Source organism: Ascaphus truei, chromosome 2 (genome assembly GCF_040206685.1).
Source record: "Ascaphus truei isolate aAscTru1 chromosome 2, aAscTru1.hap1, whole genome shotgun sequence".
Classification (NCBI taxonomy): Eukaryota; Metazoa; Chordata; class Amphibia; order Anura; family Ascaphidae; genus Ascaphus; species Ascaphus truei.
Genome location: NC_134484.1, coordinates 437,782,143 through 437,801,976, shown reverse-complemented (window position 1 = coordinate 437,801,976; position 19,834 = coordinate 437,782,143). Strand labels below are relative to the sequence as shown.

Below are 19,834 nucleotides of genomic sequence, written 5' to 3'. Positions count from 1 at the left end.
CCACATGTGAACGTGGAATCAAGTATGTGGGGAAAACAAGGAGACAGTTTCGAAGGCGCATTCTGGAACATGTGGCCTCTATTCGCAATTGTTTGGATACACCTATCTCACGCCATGTGATAGAAATGCATAATAGCAATACAAAGGCTCTTAAATACCAGGGGATAGAGAATGTCCCCCAAGATATCAGAAAAGTTAACTGGATAGAGTTTTTCAATAACAGGAAGTAAAGTGGATATATACTGTACATTGGATGCCCTTTCACCGCATGGTCTGAATCAAGGTTTTGTATATACAGTATGCCGTTCATTTAACACTATCCATAATAAAACCAATCTGATAGGAGAATTCCCTAAAATTATGATTCATGAGTTTGGACCGGGAAAAAATTAAAGTATGTAAAGAAGGAATCAATCTAATAACTATGCTCTCCAAAATCTGCATATAACTATATACTGTAGTTTTCTATCAGTATTTCTTTTAATCTTTGATCTCTATGCATATTTTCTTATGAGATTTGGAGCTTGTCATTTACATCCAATCAAAGTTGTAACTTCCTCATATAGAAATTCTATTCTGAAACAAACGGGTTACCACGTAACCAGGCGCTATTAATGAGACTCCTTAGGAGACCAACGATACCCCGGAATAAGCTGACAAGAAAACGTTCGTCAAGTCTGTTGCGTTGCATATGACGTCAAACGCCACAACAGGCTGCCTCAAGGCAGGGAGACTCAGTAGTCCACGATCTGGGGTCTGGGAGAGTGGGAGAGTCTGTTTGAGCGGTATACAGTATGTATATATATATATATATATATTGTGCGTCAAAACCCTTTTTAACATGGTTCCCTATATTCTTGCTGGGACTCCTGCTTTGCTGTGGAGGGTTTTTGTCACTTTTTTTACCCACCTTAACTTAACTAAGTATATAGAAAAGCATATAGCTAATGGAAATATTCCTGTATGCTCATTTGCATGTCTTAGACAGGTCTGCAACCCCGCCTTTCACCATTATCACCCAGCAAGCCTATAGGGAACCATGTTAAAAAGGGTTTTGACGCACAAGGTGACACTGTGTTCCCATTTGCATGTCATTTCCCAGAATCCCTTGCTGCAGTGGAAGTGCTGTGTGCTGGGTGATAATGGTGAAAGTCGGAGTTGCAGACCTGCCTAAGACATGCAAATGAGCATACAGGAATATTTCCATTTGCTATATATATATATATATATATATATATATATATATATATATATATATATATAAACCCTGTCTTCCCATAAGAGAAGGCACAAAAGCAGCAACACTCAGATATAGCAAAAAGACATGTATTAGCAGTGACAAAACAGCACACTATAAACCCAACGTTTCGGTCCTGGCAGGACCTTCCTCAGGGGGGTGCTACCAGACAATGACACCCAGAGAACATATATACCCCATAGTTCACCATGTGAGGACAATTAGAGGCAGCTAATTGTACAATCCTGGAGCTCCACGAGTGCAATCAGTGTATGAGGTAGCACGGCGGCCATCTTGGAAATGAGGAGACAGAGCAATGTATGCTATCGCACATGTGCAGATGAGTACAGGCTCCCCCGGTGGACAAAAAAATCCTAGCGTCCAATGTTGCTAGGAAACGCATGTGTGGCGTCAAAGTCCTGGGAAGTCAGCTCAAAGTAAAGTTGCGCATGTGCAAGGCTCTGTGACAGCACCAGAACGTCACGCCGATCTGGTACCCCATTCAGTGTCAATTGCATCAGCGTGGCAGCTCCCTAAAGAAAATGACAGTGAAGGAACAAGTGAATCAACACATAAGGGGAATAAAAACAATTTCCAGAGCTGAGGGTGACTATTTAGTGGCAAGGGGAGGGAGGGCAAGGGGAGGGAGGGATAACAAGGGAAAGGAGGAGGTAGAGCAAAAACATGCATATAAATTAGGCAATTGTAAATGGCATACTGGTTAAATATTAATATTCAGTACTGCACCATTGGGGAACAATAATTCAAAGTCCCGGCAATGGAAACCTAATTATGAGCATCTATGCATTAATGAAGAGAAAAGGACACAGAACAAAAATTCAAAAGATGCAATCACAAAAAACATCCTAATTTGAAATCTTTATTTAGTCCTCGCGGAGCCATTGTGTTCAGTTCAAAAATCATGCGAGTTTCAAGTTGTAACAGCAATTTGCCCCTGTCTCCTCCACGGGGGCCAGCATGTGCTTGCATGATGGGCATGCATCGTAGCGTTGCCAAGCTATGCTTGTGATCTTTAAAATGTCTCGCTACCGGTTGCAGTTTGAGATCCTCATTATTCGTACTGTCAAGTAATGCCTTCCTGATGGAGGAGCGGTGCAAGCTCACACGCTCCTTCAACATGTGTGTGGTTTTACCAATATAATACAGGTCACATGGACACCGGATGATGTATACAACGAATTTACTCTCACAGTTCATGTAATCCTTTATTTTAATGGCTTTTCCACTGTGTGGATGGCAAGAAGGTTTTCCCGTGATCACCTCCTCAAACCAACCATCCAAACCAGCACTTCAGATCGTTTTGGGATTAATACCACTTTTAGTACATCATCATGTACTATTCGTAGAAGTATCATGAAGCATTGGCACATCTTGGAAAACGACAAAAGGATTGGGAAAACCTTCACCAAACCACCATTATTCTGTTACCGCAGGGGCCGAAACATAGGTGGCCTATTGACACAGGCAGATCCGGTATCCAAGTATGCCAGCCCTACGAATTGGCTCTCCAAAACTCCCGGTGTACACAAATGTCATGGCTGTATAAACTGTCAACACATGATATTGGGGAAAAGCTTTGTCCATCCACACAGTGGAAAAGCCATTAAAATAAAGGATTACATGAACTGTGAGAGTGCAAGCTCATACGCTCCTTCAACATGTGTGTGGTTTTACCAATATAATACAGGTCACATGGACACCGGATGATGTATACAACGAATTTACTCTCACAGTTCATGTAATCCTTTATTTTAATGGCTTTTCCACTGTGTGGATGGACAAAGCTTTTCCCCAATATCATGTGTTGACAGTTTATACAGTGTAACCATGCTGTAAAATGGTTGCTGTCATCTCTCCTGCTGACAGTAAGGCCTGGTAAGTTATGGGCATGCCAGCAGTAATCATGGAGGTTTGCCCTCACACCCTGGTGAGGTGCCCTATGTAGGGATGGGAGTGGTCACAGGCTCTGACTCCATGGTTAGTGATGTCAGAGTTGTGCCAACCCCCAGAGGATACATAAGGCACGGCACTGATCAAAAGTTAGGAGAGTGAGGAGTTGTTGCTAAGAGGGATTAGGTTCTTCCCAGCTCTAGAAGGAGTGAAGAGTGATTATGTTATAAGCACAGAATAGATATGCCTGCGGGGATAGGGAATCCCTAATTAAGGAGGACAATACCTTTCAAAGGGAAGTACGGTGAACAATGGAGGGCTAAATACACCCCATTGTGGAGGGCAGCTGGCCCACCGTACTAATAAAGATGTTCCTGATTAACAACACTCTCGTGTGTAAGTGTGGAGTCATTACACAGAGAGGGGCACCACGGAGGAGTTCCTCACCAGGACCATCCACAAGCTCACGCTGGGATCCTGATGAGGTGGAGGCGCTGCACTGGATCTAGGTAGGACTCATGCACACTACCTCAGCTGCCTGTCTGGGCGGGCAATCCCCATACACCATCATGCGGGAGACTCAGGAGTCCTGTTGCCAACAGGTGCACCACCAGACACGACCATGTAATGGGGACTGGTTAGACCACAGGGGCCAATGTGAGATTAACTGGGTCAGGCCAGTTCAGAAAACCCGTTACATTTGGAGGCGCTGCTGAGATAAGTAGACCTGTCAACAGGACAGGCTTTTGCTAGGCACACTGGGAAACAGGGAGAGTGTCTGCTGCCACTTTGTGCTGCGTTGGGATGGACCTAGGGGGCTGATGGAGTTGTCAGTTCGCAGGGACGACCTAGGGGCCTGAAAGGAGTTGGGGGTTTGGAGCCGGGCTATAGCTGTCCTAGTCACCTTGAGGTAGTGCTAGTTGGTAGGATGCCTAAAGGGATAGCCTGTTAACGTGGTCAGGAATCCTGGAGAGGGTCTGCGCTAGGCTGACCAAGAGAGGTAGATGCCCAAGTATTGCATGGAAGCCCCAGAGTACTCTAGCCCATTCCAGACCACTTACCGAAGGGAGCACAGACTGGGAGGAAGGAGATACAGCAGACACTGAGAGAGTGAGCCTAGCCTGAGGTAGTGCAAACACGAGTCCAGCCTACATTAGGTACACAAGGTGGTGCATCAGGGCAATCTTTATTGTACCGGTGTGGTGGCTGCCCCGCAGAGAGGAGCCCCATGTACGATAACTGCAACGAGAGAATGTCGACCGCAAGAATGGAGGATCCGCGCGGTGCGGATAGTCCAAAATGGCGACCGGAGGCTGATAGGGAGAGCACCCGTGGCGTGCGCCCCACTGAAGAGCAAGCTGTTGCTGACATGTCTTTTACAAGCCTGCTATGGAGTGGAGCGAAAGCTGTGGCTGCACCATTTTGGTCCTGCCTAGGACCCCGGGGTGCTACCCTGGATGATAGTAGCGAGGACATTGCAATTGTATCTGGAGAACAGGAATTACAAAATGGCGGCTCCCGCCTCCCTGGGAGACCGCGTGGGCCAGTTGCAGAAAATTCTGCAAATTCGGGACTTGCAGAGAGTTGGCCAGGAGTGGCGCCAACAGGAAAACCCCACCCTGATGGGGGGTATGGCACGAGGGCTGCAGCCGCGCCCTCATGGACAGTGACCAGCTCAGCCCCAGTGTTGAGCCAGCCGATTAGTCTATGGGACCCTCCACTAATTTCAACCAGGGGGAGTGGCTTCCAACTATGCCCCGTGGGCATGAATCCGGTGAGCCAAGGAACTGGTACACTGACGGCGCAACTACCTGAAGTGGTTCCGGCCGCTGGAGTAGCGTGCAAAAGGAGAGATACTTTGCACGCAAGGCAGCCGAAAGAAAACGTCTGGAATTGGCGGCAAAAGAAGAACCCCACCCTGTTGGGGATAAGGGCGCGAAAGCTGTGACCGCGCCCACTAGGACTGAAAGAGGTGCGGCCTTAATTAAAGGACATCCTATTCCCTTGTGGGACCCGCCCATAATTGCTACCACAGGGGGCGGGTTCCAGTTGTGTCAGAGCAAGGAGGAGCTAAACCAGGGAATGGCTGGCGCCTCCACTTCTGTTGGTCACTCGCGAGGAACCAGCCCCAAGGACAGACCAGTGCTAAAAGTGGCTCCCACTAGAACCATGGCCTGCTCCTCTACTGTGACCACGATGGTGTCCACGCAGCCCTATGCAGTGCCTGGCGGGGTACTGGTGATCAGGGTGGCAAACACTGAGACGGTGGTGGGGCTCTGCTTGCAATGCAGACTGCCCGGAGGCACTGTGGGCACGGCGTTGCGCTGTCCACAATCTGGGACTCAATATCTGTGGCCGATGCCTACCTTCGTGCCAATTCAAGTCAGCGACCCCCCGGGGGATACGGCTAGGCTGTGCGCCGAGTCCCCTGGTGCACTGTGGCGTAACAGTGCAGATCCCGGAGAATGGGGATCGGAGCCGATTCCATCGGCTGGGTCAGAAAAAAAGGAAGCGGTCGGTCAGTACCCCGACCGAGAGAGTAGAAGGCGGTCGCCACGATTAGTGACCCCTAAGCCGGTGAAAGGGGACTCCTCCGACGAGTATCTCCGAGAACTTTCTGGGTCCCAGTCTGGGATCAAGGCGGCCTCCGGTAAGGAGAGAGGGAGGGAGACACCACTTGCCGTGAGTAGCGGTAAGGAGAGTCGGGTGTCACCCGTGGATCGGCGAGGTGAGAGGCGGAGTCCTTCCGTTCCGGGGACCGGCGGATCCAGTGGCAACGGGCGCGATACGCCTACCCCCCTGCGGAGTGGTACTTACCTAGCTCTGATCGCCGGTGTTGCAGAGGAAGGGCCGTACCAGGCCCAGGCGGTACGTGAAGGGACGACGAGAGAGCTTCCGGATGTTATCGTGGAGGAAGAGATCCCGCATGGGGGTCCCACCCAAGATGGCGGCACATCCGGGTCCGGTGAGGACGTTACTTCCGGCAGAGGCAGCGGAGCGGCCGGAAGAGGTGAGTCTACGCTTCGGCGATCGGGTGGATGTTCCCGATCACCACAAAAGACACGGAGCTGGCAGGCCGAGCGGCGGACTGAGAAGGGTGAGGTCCCGTCTACCGAACAGTCGTTTGACAGTCGGGAACGGGTCATAACCCCATGGTGGCCGCTCGCTTGCCCCTATGTCCAACCCCACGCCCTAGATAAGGCCCTTGCCCCAGCCACTTGTCCCCGGGGGTCCCCGCCTAGTTTGGAGGTGTTGGAGGTGTCCTTGGGGGTGGATGAGGAACGGACTGGGGAGAGACTGAGCAGTTGTGCTTCGGAGGGTGTTTCCAGGGGTGGAGGGCAACTGGGTAAGGCAGCGGTGGATCAATGGGTGCCTAATGTACCCGAGCCGTCAGAGGGAAAGGCACTGGGATCATGTCGATGGTCTAAACCGCGATCAGAAAGAACCTCGGGGATATTTTCATGGGGGGATACGGAGGAAGGTGACTCCATGGACTCCGATAAATTTAAGGAAACCCGGTGGTGGGCTCCCTTATTTGAGGGCTATGTGGCCTGGATGGATCGTACGCGATTCCTCATCCGAAGGGAGGACATAGTAGATTACTGGTGGGCAGTAGGAGAGTTCACACCCGCGCAGAGGGATAGGGAGCTACAAGAGAGGTGGTTCAAACTTGAGCGCAAGGAAATAGAGCCCATGGGTCCTGACATCCTATTAGACCCAGTAGACCCTGATGAACCCCAATCATGGGTGCTGCCAGGACGGGCAGGGAATGCTGAGCTAACCAGGAGCAGCCGGTCCGAAAGGGCCATTATTGCCAAGTACAAGGCGTCCCACAGGTTGGAGTACCCATATGTCCCTGAACCCCTTATGGAGGAGATTGAGGAGAATAGGGATAGGTGGCTATGGGAAACCATTGAGATGTACATGGTGAATAAGGGGGGTGCGATAACGGGTCGTAAGGCCGAGGATAGGATAGAGCACCTGATGAGGGTATGGAGTATTGGCAGGAATATTCATAAACACAGGGTAATATATAGACCTGAGAGGGGATTGCCACGCCACTACTATGTAACTGTCCTGGACATGGGTGGTCGGGAAGTTAAAAAGCCTGACCCTAGTCACTATTATTAGGTGGTACAGGATAGTTGTTGTGCGAGTTCGCGGCTGCTGGACGGGGCGGGCTTGGCGCAATGTGATTTCACTGATGTTATATGTTCACTGATTATGTGTGTTTCCATTTTACAGTGCTTCCTGGAGAAAGGTACTTTAAATTTAGGTCCCAGCCGGGGACGGTGGGATTCACCAGGGGGAGAATGTAACACTGCTGTAAAATGGTTGCTGTCATCTCTCCTGCTGACAGTAAGGCCTGGTAAGTTATGGGCATGCCAGCAGTAATCATGGAGGTTTGCCCTCACACTCTGGTGAGGTGCCCTATGTAGGGATGGGAGTGGTCACAGGCTCTGACTCCATGGTTAGTGATGTCAGAGTTGTGCCAACCCCCAGAGGATACATAAGGCACGGCACTGATCAAAAGTTAGGAGAGTGAGGAGTTGTTGCTAAGAGGGATTAGGTTCTTCCCAGTTCTGGAAGGAGTGAAGAGTGATTATGTTATAAGCAACTGAATAATGAGACTGTGACCAGGGACCTGGCACAGAATAGATATCCCTGCGGGGATAGGGAATCCCTAATTAAGGAGGACAATACCTTTCAAAGGGAAGTACGGTGAACAATGGAGGGCTAAATACACCCCATTGTGGAGGGCAGCTGGCCCACCGTACTAATAAAGATGTTCCTGATTAACAACACTCTCGTGTGTAAGTGTGGAGTCATTACACAGAGAGGGGCACCACGGAGGAGTTCCTCACCAGGACCATCCACAAGCTCGCGCTGGGATCCTGATGAGGTGGAGGCGCTGCACTGGATCTAGGTAGGACTCATGCACACTACCTCAGCTGCCTGTCTGGGCGGGCAATCCCCATACACCATCATGCCTGAGACTCAGGAGTCCTGTTGCCAACAGGTGCACCACCAGACACGACCATGTAATGGGGACTGGTTAGACCACAGGGGCCAATGTGAGATTGGGTGGGTCAGGCCAGTCCAGAAAATCCGTTACAACAGCCATGACATTTGTGTACACCGGGAGTTTTGGAGAGCCAATTCGTAGGGCTGGCATACTTGGATACCGGATCTGCCTGTGTCAATAGGTCACCTATGTTTCGGCCCCTGCGGTAACAGAATAATGGTGGTTTGGTGAAGGTTTTCCAAGGTTTTCCAATTTGTCGTTTTCCAAGATGTGCCAATGTTTCATGATACTTCTACGAATAGTACATGATGAAGTACTAAAAGTGGTATTAATCCCAAAACGATCTGAAGTGCTGATTTGGATGGTTGGTTTGAGGAGGTGATCACGGGAAAACCTTCTTGCCATCCACACAGTGGAAAAGCCATTAAAATAAAGGATTACATGAACTGTGAGAGTAAATTCGTTGTATACATCATCCGGTGTCCATGTGACCTGTATTATATTGGTAAAACCACACACATGTTGAAGGAGCGTATGAGCTTGCACCGCTCCTCCATCAGGAAGGCATTACTTGACAGTACGAATAATGAGGATCTCAAACTGCAACCGGTAGCGAGACATTTTAAAGATCACAAGCATACTGTAGCTTGGCAACGCTACGATGCATGCCCATCATGCAAGCACATGCTGGCCCCCGTGGAGGAGACAGGGGCAAATTGCTGTTACAACTTGAAACACGCATGATTTTTGAACTGAACACAATGGCTCCGCGAGGACTAAATGAAGATTTCAAATTAGGATGTTTTTTGTGATTGCATCTTTTGAATTTTTGTTCTGTGTCCTTTTCTCTTCATTAATGCATAGATGCTCATAATTAGGTTTCCATTGCCGGGACTTTGCATTATTGTTCCCCAATGGTGCAGTACTGAATATTAATATTTAACCAGTATGCCATTTACAATTGCCTAATTTATATGCATGTTTTTGCTCTACCTCCTCCTTTCCCTTGTTATCCCTCCCTCCCCTTGCCCTCCCTCCCCTTGCCACTAAATAGTCACCCTCAGCTCTGGAAATTGTTTTTATTCCCCTTATGTGTTGATTCACTTGTTCCTTCACTGTCATTTTCTTTAGGGAGCTGCCACGCTGATGCAATTGACACTGAATGGGGTACCAGATCGGCGTGACGTTCTGGTGCTGTCACAGAGCCTTGCACATGCGCAACTTTACTTTGAGCTGACTTCCCAGGACTTTGACGCCACACATGCGTTTCCTAGCAACATTGGACGCTAGGATTTTTTTGTCCACCGGGGGAGCCTGTACTCATCTGCACATGTGCGATAGCATACATTGCTCTGTCTCCTCATTTCCAAGATGGCCGCCGTGCTACCTCATACACTGATTGCACTCGTGGAGCTCCAGGATTGTACAATTAGCTGCCTCTAATTGTCCTCACATGGTGAACTATGGGGTATATATGTTCTCTGGGTGTCATTGTCTGGTAGCACCCCCCTGAGGAAGGTCCTGCCAGGACCGAAACATTGGGTTTATAGTGTGCTGTTTTGTCACTGCTAATACATGTCTTTTTGCTATATCTGAGTGTTGCTGCTTTTGTGCCTTCTCTTATGGGAAGACAGGGTTTCTATATTGATTTCTATGGAGCATGCACCTTGACTTTACATTTGTTGCTTGGAGTGCTGGCTGCTGCTTTTTGTTTTATATATATATATATATATATATATAAATATATATATATAAAACTTTGCTATAATATTTGGATAGTTTATTATCTATAAGCTACGAACTAAATCTCAATCAGCATTTAGTACCTGCTATTTAAATAATATCACTGGACTACTTGATACACTTCAGCTACCATTATAGTTACCTCTTTTCTGACAGTCAGTGCCAGAGAATCTCTACCCCATACTTTGACTTAAACTATACCTAGTCGCTCTGTTATATTCTCTCCTTTATACTTCCACAACTGTGCTATTTTAAAGCAATTACATCCGGGGTGAGATTGGAATAGAGATAACAGGAGCGCTTTCTGGCTCCATGTTACGGAGAAACACTTACACATAAGTATCTCAGAGGCAGCTCTGGTTTTATTATTTTATTTATTCACTTATGTGCTGGGCTTATATACATATATATACATATACATAGATATATATACATATATATATATATACATACATATACATATACATATACATACACACACATACACATACATATATATAATTTTTTCAATTTTTGCATTTTTAAATTCATATTTTATTTTTTATATATATATATTATTTGTTTCATTGTATTTGCAATTAGTTAGCATTGTATTTACATCATTGATTATTGTATGGGCACATAATGTTTGTTCATTATTACCCTATCAGCTAAGTTAGTGGCATTTATATTGAATCACCATAACAATATTTTCAACCTAATATTTCTGGTTATATCCTTGCATCTAGGTGCAGTCTTTTTCCTTTTTATATATATATATATATATATATATATATATATATATATATATATATATATATATATATATATATATATAAATATCCCCTTTCCCTATAACTAACTACGCGTGCTGATTATCTGTTTTGCTCACAGGAGGCCTAATCCGCCGCCACTGGGAGCCTGGGGTGAGATCTTCTTTCGTTGAGTACAGTGCCCTCACATATGAGGGATCCCAGCGATGGCGGGATAACCCCTCACAGGAACCAATACAGTAAAGAATAAGTGATACACACACAGGTATACAACTAACTTATATTTACTAACATACACACATAATAACCATAACAATACAGTAACACAATGTGGTACCCCACTGTGCCCCACAGTATGGACGGTGCCCTGGGCACCTACGACCCCGCGTAGAGCAGGCCCACCCAAATGTGAGGTAGCGCTAACCCCCCTTGTGTTGTGGTGGTGCACGGTTGGTACTTTCCTGGCTACGACCAGGATATTATGTGGATCCTGGGTTAGCAGAGCCGCATCCGTGGTCCCCGTAATGTCTATAGGGCCCTGAGCCTGGTGCTAGGCCATAGGGCTCCGCATGGCCTTCCAGTCACCAACAGTAAGTACTAGTGTAAAGTGTCCCTATCCGCGGGCCTTCCCTCAAATACTCAGTCTAGAGTGGCTCAGGGCCTAGCTGGGGCCTACGGGGCACTACTAGGCCTCGTCCAGGGGAGCACTGCTCCCTGGACACAAGAAGGAAGCCAGGGAAAGCGGTGCACCGAAGAAAAAAGAAGGTAATCAAACGCAGCTCTAAGAAAAAACGGCTAATTTATTGAAAAAACGAACAAATTCACATAGCCAAATAGCCTCTGACGCGTTTTATCCCGCTAGGGCCTTTGTGCTCCCTGGACACACGTGCTCCATTGCCTCCTCTGCTGCTACTGACCTCGCAATCCGTTTGCATGCCAAAGATCCCCTATCCTCCTAGAGCAGGGGTGGGGAACCTTTTTTCTGCCAAGGGCCATTTTGATATTTATAAAATCATTTGAGGGCCATCCAAAATTATCAACTTAAAAATTAGCCTGCTGTATTTGGTGAAACATTTAATGAACTCACCACTAATGTGATGGCTGGAACTGCTTCTCTTTGGGTGACTGACTGACTCTTGGGTGGTGGGTGACTATGACTGACTGTGGGTTGGTGTCTGTGCACACGCAAATGCACACGCACACACACACACACACACACAGAAATCAGGCAGCTGGTAGGGAAATCAGACTCTCAGACCCACTCTCTCTCTCAGACCCTCAGACCCACTCTCTCTCTCAGACCCTCAGACCCACTCTCTCTCTCAGACCCTCAGACCCACTCTCTCTCTCAGACCCACTCTCTCTCTCAGACCCTCAGACCCACTCTCTCTCTCAGACCCTCAGACCCACTCTCTCTCTCAGACCCTCAGACCCACTCTCTCTCTCTCAGACCCTCAGACCCACTTTCTCTCTCAGACCCTCAGACCCACTCTCTCTCTCAGACCCTCAGACCCAATCTCTCTCTCAGACCCTCAGCCCCACTCTCTCAGACCCTCAGACCCACTCTCTCAGACCCTCAGACCCACTCTCCCTCAGACCCACTCTCTCTCAGACACTCTCCCCCTCAGACACACACTCTCCCCCTCTCCCCCACACTCTCCCCCTCAGACACACACTCTCCCCCTCTCCCCCTCAGACACACACTCTCCCCCTCTCCCCCTCAGACACACACTCTCCCCCTCTCCCCCTCAGACACACACTCTCCCCCTCTCCCCCTCAGACAGACACTCTCCCCCTCAGACACACACTCTCCCCCTCAGACACACACTCTCCCCCTCTCCCCCTCAGACACACACTCTCCCCCTCTCCCCCTCAGACACACACTCTCCCCCTCAGACACACACTCTCCCCCTCTCCCAGACCCTCAGACACACACTCTCCCACTCTCCCCCTCAGACACACACTCTCCCCCTCTCCCCCTCAGACACACACTCTCCCCCTCTCCCCCTCAGACACACACACTCCCCCTCTCCCCCTCAGACACACACTCTCCCCCTCAGACACACACTCTCCCCCTCAGACACACACTCTCCCACTCTCCCCCTCAGACACACACTCTCCCACTCTCCCCCTCAGACACACACTCTCCCACTCTCCCCCTCAGACACACACTCTGCCCTTCAGACACACACTCTCCCACTCTCCCCCTCAGACACACACTCTCCCACTCTCCCCCTCAGACACACACTCTCCCACTCTCCCCCTCAGACACACACTCTCCCACTCTCCCCCTCAGACACACACTCTCCCACTCTCCCCCTCAGACACACACTCTCCCACTCTCCCCCTCAGACACACACTCTCCCACTCTCCCCCTCAGACACACACTCTCCCACTCTCCCCCTCAGACACACACTCTCCCACTCTCCCCCTCAGACACACACTCTCCCACTCTCCCCCTCAGACACACACTCTCCCACTCTCCCCCTCAGACACACACTCTCCCCCTCAGACACACACTCTCCCCCTCAGACACACACTCTCCCCCTCAGACACACACTCTCCCCCTCAGACACACACTCTCCCCCTCAGACACACACTCTCCTCCTCAGACACACACTCTCCTCCTCAGACACACACTCTCCCTCAGACACACACTCTCCCTCAGACACACACTCTCCCTCAGACACACACTCTCCCTCAGACACACACTCTCCCTCAGACACACACTCTCCCTCAGACACACACTCTCCCTCTCTCTCTCAGACAAACACTCGCTCAGGCACACACACTCGCTCAGGCACACACACACTCGCTCAGACACACACTCACTCAGACGTACACACACACTCTCTCTGACACACACAGGGGGAGGGAAATCTGATTGGGGGGGAATCGGAGTAGGTGCCCTCCGCAACTGCTGCTCGGTGTGGGGAGAAGGAGGACCGTGTAAGTGCGCAAGGGGGGGGGGGGAGTCTGAGCAGGGGGGATCGGAGCAGGTGCCCTCCTCCGCAACTGCTACCCGGTGTGGGGAGGAGGGGGCGGAGCAGGTACCCTCCGCAACTGCTACCCGGTGTGGGGAGGGGGGCCGTGTAAGTGCACGGTGGGGGGGGGGGAGGGAGGGGGGAAAGGGGCGGAGCAGGGCGGGATTGGAGCAGGTACCCTCCACAACTGCTGCCCGGTGTGGGGAGGAGGAGAGGCGGTAGAGAGGTGTCTCTCCCACCGCAGACTCGATCTTCTATCCCCCAAGCCTCTTATACATCCTTCCCCCCCCATCCCCTACTCCTCTTATACCCCTTCCCCCCCCATCCCCTACTCCTCTTATACCCTCTCCCCCCGGAGCGCTGTTTACCCGAGCCGCCCTGGTGATACTCAGGTCCTTCATCACCTCAGGTGGCTGCTGCCACACACAGACAGTGACACACAAACACAGTGACCGTGACACAGACAGTGACACAAACACACACACACACAGTGACAGTGAGACAGTGACACACACAGAGACAGTGACACACACACACACACACAGTGAGAGTGACACACACACAGTGAGAGTGACACACACACAGTGAGAGTGACACACACACACACACACAGTGAGAGTGACACACACACACACACACACACACACACACACACACACACACACACACACACAGTGAGAGTGACACACACACACAGTGAGAGTGACACACACACACAGTGAGAGTGACACACACACAGTGAGAGTGACACACACACAGTGAGAGTGACACACACACACACACACAGACAGTGAGAGTGACACACACAAACACACAGTGAGAGTGACACACACACACACAGTGAGAGTGACACACACACACAGTGAGAGTGACACACACACACAGTGAGAGTGACACACACACACACACACACACAGTGACATTGACACACACACACACACACACACACACAGTGACATTGACACACACACACACACACACACACACACACACACACACACACACACACACACACACACACACACACACACACACACACACACACACACACACATACACACACACACACACACACACACATACACACACACACACACACACACACACACACACAGTGACATTGACACACACACACACACACACACACACACACACACACACACACACACACACACACACACACACACACACACACACACACACACACACACACACACACACACACACACACAGTGACATTGACACACACACACACACACACACACAGTGACAGATACACACACACAAACACACACACACACACACACAATAAGCCCACCTCTGTAAACACACACACACACACACACACACACACACACACACACACACACACACACACACACACACACACACACACACACACACACACACACACACAGTGACAGATACACACACACACACACACACACACACACACACACACAATAAGCCCACCTCTGCAAACAGACACAATATTAAGGCCTCTCCCCCCTTGGGGTGGGTAAGGTGCCTGGGAGGGGGTATGTGGGTTACCTGGGGCCCGTGGATGGGCTGCTGGAGCAGCATGGCCAGTGCAGCCGAGAGTGACAGGCCCGCGGAGCCTAAAGGGAGGGACAGGGGGGCGGAGCCTAAGGAGCCCGGCATTACTGGAGGAGAGAAGGGAGGGGGGCGGTGCTGTAGGAAGAGGCGGGCCAAAAAAAAATCTTGGCAGAGTGACAGCACGGGCAGCCAATCAGGAGAGGGGGAGTTTTTTTTTTTTTTTTTTTTTAAACCATTCTTGCAGGCTTTTCGGGGGCCGGACCAAATGACTTCGGGGGCCTTATACGGCCCGCGGGCCGGAGGTTCCCCACCCCTGTCCTAGAGGCTCCTGAGACTTGTAGTCCCGCAATGCTGTATGTGCGCATCTAGACAAGTTGGCCACCGCAACTGACTGCGCATGGCATTACTATGCGTATGCGTGAAATATCCAAGATGGCCCTGCCTGTCCCGGAGTACCGGAGCGGCTCCACGACCGTGCAGGGTTCCGGCACCTAGCCGCCAGCTCCCCCGCACCTATGGTAGGGTGCATATATATATAGCGTCTATGTTTGCTTTACACTGTTTCTGGCTCTTTGGCCATCACTTGTAAAAAATAAAAAAAAAGAGCACTAGCAAACATCACAATCTGTCTCTTTATTTTATTTGTATTATTCAAGGTTACTTTTTAACTCATTCATACACCAACCCAGGTGTGTGCCAATATACTGTAGGCTTTTTTTCTCTCCTGTGCCTGCATATACCACATTGTCAGGTCCCCAAACCTGCCCAAAACCATAATCACCGATCTTTTAATTACGTGCCTAATAAAGATTATACTTTATAATTCATTCATTTACTCTGATCACAAGTGAAATAGTGCAGAGCACCTATATTTTTTATTGTTTCTGTTAAACCATAATCACTCAGCATACAGTGCTTCTATTGGTGCTAGGGATTCTGGATAATGACGAACAAATAAGCACTCAATTGTGCATCACATTTTACTTCTTATCACTTTGATATGCCAAATAACATTCGGGATGCACATTGGTACCCTGACATCCAAAATCTATGCCAAACTAGGTGTACATTATAGGAACAAATCCTCCCTAAGTCTGCTGGTCAGAAAGCATATCGCACAGCAGATCCTAATGCCAACTATCGACAATGTATTGTATTGTATGTCTTTATTTTTATAGCGCCATTAATGTACATAGCACTTCACAGTAGTAATACATGTGGTAATCAAATAAATAACAGATAATACAAATAACAGCTCATGGGAATAAGTGCATCAGACATAAAAGTAACATTAAGAAAAAGGAGTCCCTACTCCGAGGAGCTTACAGTCTAATTGGTAGGTGGGGAGAACGTACAGAGACAGTAGGAGGGAATTTTGGTAAGTGCGTCTGCAGGGGGCCAAGCTATATGTATCATGTGTCCAGTATAATCCACAGTGCTATTCATATGCTTCTTTAAGCAAGTGTGTCTTAAGGTGGGTCTTAAAGGTGGATAGAGAGGGTGCTAGTCGGGTATTGAGGGGAAGGGCATTCCAGAAGTGCGGGGCAGTAAGTGAGAAAGGTTTAAGGTGGGAGAGGGCTTTAGATACAAAGGGGGTAGAAAGAAGACATCCTTGAGAGGAATGCAAGTGTCGGGATGGTGCATAACGAGAAATTAGGGCTGAGATGTAAGGAGGAGCAGAAGAGTGTAAAGCTTTAAAGTGAGGAGGAGAATTGAGTGTGTGATACGGGATTTGATCGGAAGCCAGGAGAGGGATTTCAAGAGGGGAGACGTGGAGACAGATTTAGGAAAGAGTAGAGTGATTCTGGCAGCAGCATTTAGGATAGATTGTAGGGGAGACAGTTGAGATGCAGGAATGCCAGACAGCAGGAGGTTACAGTAATCAAGACAGGAGAGAATGAGGGCCTGAGTCAGAGTTTTAGCAGTCGAGCAACAGAGAAACAGGCGTATCTAATTGATATTGCGGAGGAAAAAGCGACAGGTTTTAGAAATGTTCTGAATGTGAGAGGAGAATGTGAGAGAGGAGTCGAGTGTGACCCCTAAGCAGCGTGCTTGGGCTACTGGGTGAATGATCGTACTTCCAACAGTAATGTGAAAGGAGGGAATAGGGCCAGGTTTAGGAGGAAGTATGAGGAGCTCTGTTTTTGCCATGTTGAGTTTAAGGCAGCTGAGGGCCATCCAGGATGATATAGCAGAGAGACATTCAGAAACTTTGGTTTGTACAGCAAGTGTAAGGTCGGGTTTTGAAAAGTAAATTTGTGTGTCATCAGCATAGAGGTGATATTTAAACCCAAGAGATGTTATTAAGTCCCCTTGAGAGAATGTGTACAGAGAAAAGAGAAGAGTCCCAGGACAGGGCCCTGGGGTTTCCCCCACAGAGAGATCAATAGAGGAGGAGGAGGTGTTAGCAGAAGAGACACTGAAAGTACGATGGGAGAGGTAAGAGGAGATCCAGGATAGAGCTTTGTTATGAATACCAAGAGTATGGAAAATGTGAAGGAGAAGAGGGTGGTCCACAGTGTCAAATGCGGCAGAGAGGTCGAGTAATATGAGCAAAGTGTAATGACCTCTGTCTTTGGCAGCATGGAGGTCATCCATTATTTTAGTGAGGGCTGTTTCCGTGGAGTGAGCAGTGCGGAAGCCAGATTGTAGAGGGTCTAGGAAAGAATAGGTGTTGAGAAAATGGAGCAAGCGAGAGAATACAAGACGTTCAAGGAGTTTGGAGGCAAAAGGCAGGAGGGAGACAGGTCGATTGTTAGAAAGACAGGCAGGGTCAAGCTTGCTGTTTTTGAGTAATGGTATAACTGTTGCATGTTTGAAGGAGGATGGGAAGGTACCAGAGTAGAGGGAGGAGTTAAAAATATGTGCAAGGGTAAGGATTATAGTAGGACCAAGAGGTTTTAGGAGATGGGAGGGAATGGGGTCAAGAGAGGAAGTGGTAGAGGGGAAGAGGAGATCAACAGTGACACATCCTCCTCTGAGAGAGTGGGAAAAGAGTCAAGGAAGGCAGGAGGAGAGTTAGGAAGAGGTGTAGGATGGGAGGAAGAAACAAAAGGAATGTTCAGACGTATGGATTCTACCTTTTCTTTTACAATGGGGACATAGTATATGGCTCGGCACCCCAAACCCACCTTAGCAAACTTGACATCCTCTACAATTCAATATGCCGCTTTCTTCTCCAATGTACCTACAACACACATCACTATGAAATGCTCAAAGAACTAGATTGGTCATCACTTGAGTCTAGGCGCAAAGTTCATCTCTCCTGTCTTGCCTTCAAATACTTTCTGGGTAAGCTACCCGTCTATCTGAACAAGCTCCTCACCCCTACCACATGCAGCACTTATCATCTGAGATCTGACTCCAAAAGACTGTTCATGGTCCCAAGGTTCAACAAAGTATCCGGCCGCTCTTCCTTCTCTAAGCGTGCACCCCAAAACTGGAACGATCTACCGGAGACTCTCACAGCCACCACCAGTCTAAGTTCTTTCAAAACTAAGGCTGTCTCACATTTTAATCTGGTCTGTAACTGTTACGTACGCCTACAATAAATATGATCTTTAACTGTGCATGCAATGTCTTGTATACAATGTATAGCCCTGTTCACTTAATGTAACCATGTATTTGTAACCATGTATTATTTGTCATCATAACTCTATGCCCAGGACATACTGTACTTGAAAATGAGAAGTAACTCTCAATGTATTACTTCCTGGTAAAACATTTGATAAATAAATGCCTGCTATTTCCCACGGCTTTTACAGCAAAGCCTGGCTTAAAGCAGTGCATAGCCAGCCAACCTACTCACAGACAGCTGTTTGCACCTTGTGAGTCGCATCAGTGTGATGCTGGTTACTGGCCATGCATTGTGAAGCTGGTCATGGCTGCAAACCAGGAAAAACAAATAACTTATGGTTAGTTAAAAAGTGTATTTTTCATATAGCAATACAGATCAGGTTGTGGCCCTAGCATGTGAGGTTCTAAAACGTGTGTTATTTTATTTTTCAGTCATGATCAGTATTTAAAGCTTCAGAACGGGATCTACAGTATGACAAAAGACACATATCCATTCCTTGATTTGGGAATTATACCTGAAGGATATTAATAGAAGAGTTAATCTTTGCAGAAATGGCATTTCCAATCTAAACTTTCCTTCTACCCTGTTGCAGAAAAACAATTTAAGATGGATCCTGCCTATAAATTCCCAGGCATTTCTCCTCCTGTTTATTACCAGAGCATAAATATGGATGCTTAGTACTGTAATGTGGGCACTTTCTCTCGTGTTTTGGTTCTAAGAATAAATTGTGTTTTTTTTATCTGGTTTGGCCAAAAAGGGATTTGTTTGGTTTTGGAATTTTATCAAATTATGACATAAATTAAAATAGGCACAAAAATGCTAAAAAAGCATAATGGAGCATTAAAAATGCTTAAAATAGAGATGTACCTGTAGCAAGACTTACTTTCGTGTGGCTGTGGGAAAATCCATGGCAAGAACACGGCCACAAGGGCAGAGAGGTTTGTGGACCGGAAGGATTAATGCTGCTGCGGGGGTCCATGCTTTTAAGGAACCTTTCTTCTGTCTAAAAGGCTTCAAAAATAAAGCTTGTCTTTAGCAGATGAGTCC

At 48.3% G+C, this 19,834-nt stretch overlaps 1 protein-coding gene and 1 long non-coding RNA gene across 2 annotated transcripts in view; one reads left to right on the top strand and one right to left on the bottom strand.

Moving 5' to 3' along the window:
• The window catches only part of VIPR2 (vasoactive intestinal peptide receptor 2), a 184,219-nt gene that overhangs the window by 67,898 nt on the left and 96,487 nt on the right, over positions 1-19,834 (bottom strand). The gene's annotated exons all lie outside the window — the stretch shown is intronic.
• Positions 9,248-19,472, top strand: LOC142487840 (uncharacterized). The gene is made up of 3 exons (XR_012799326.1): positions 9,248-9,630; positions 10,791-10,934; positions 19,219-19,472. It is a non-coding gene; the product is annotated as an uncharacterized LOC142487840 (long non-coding RNA).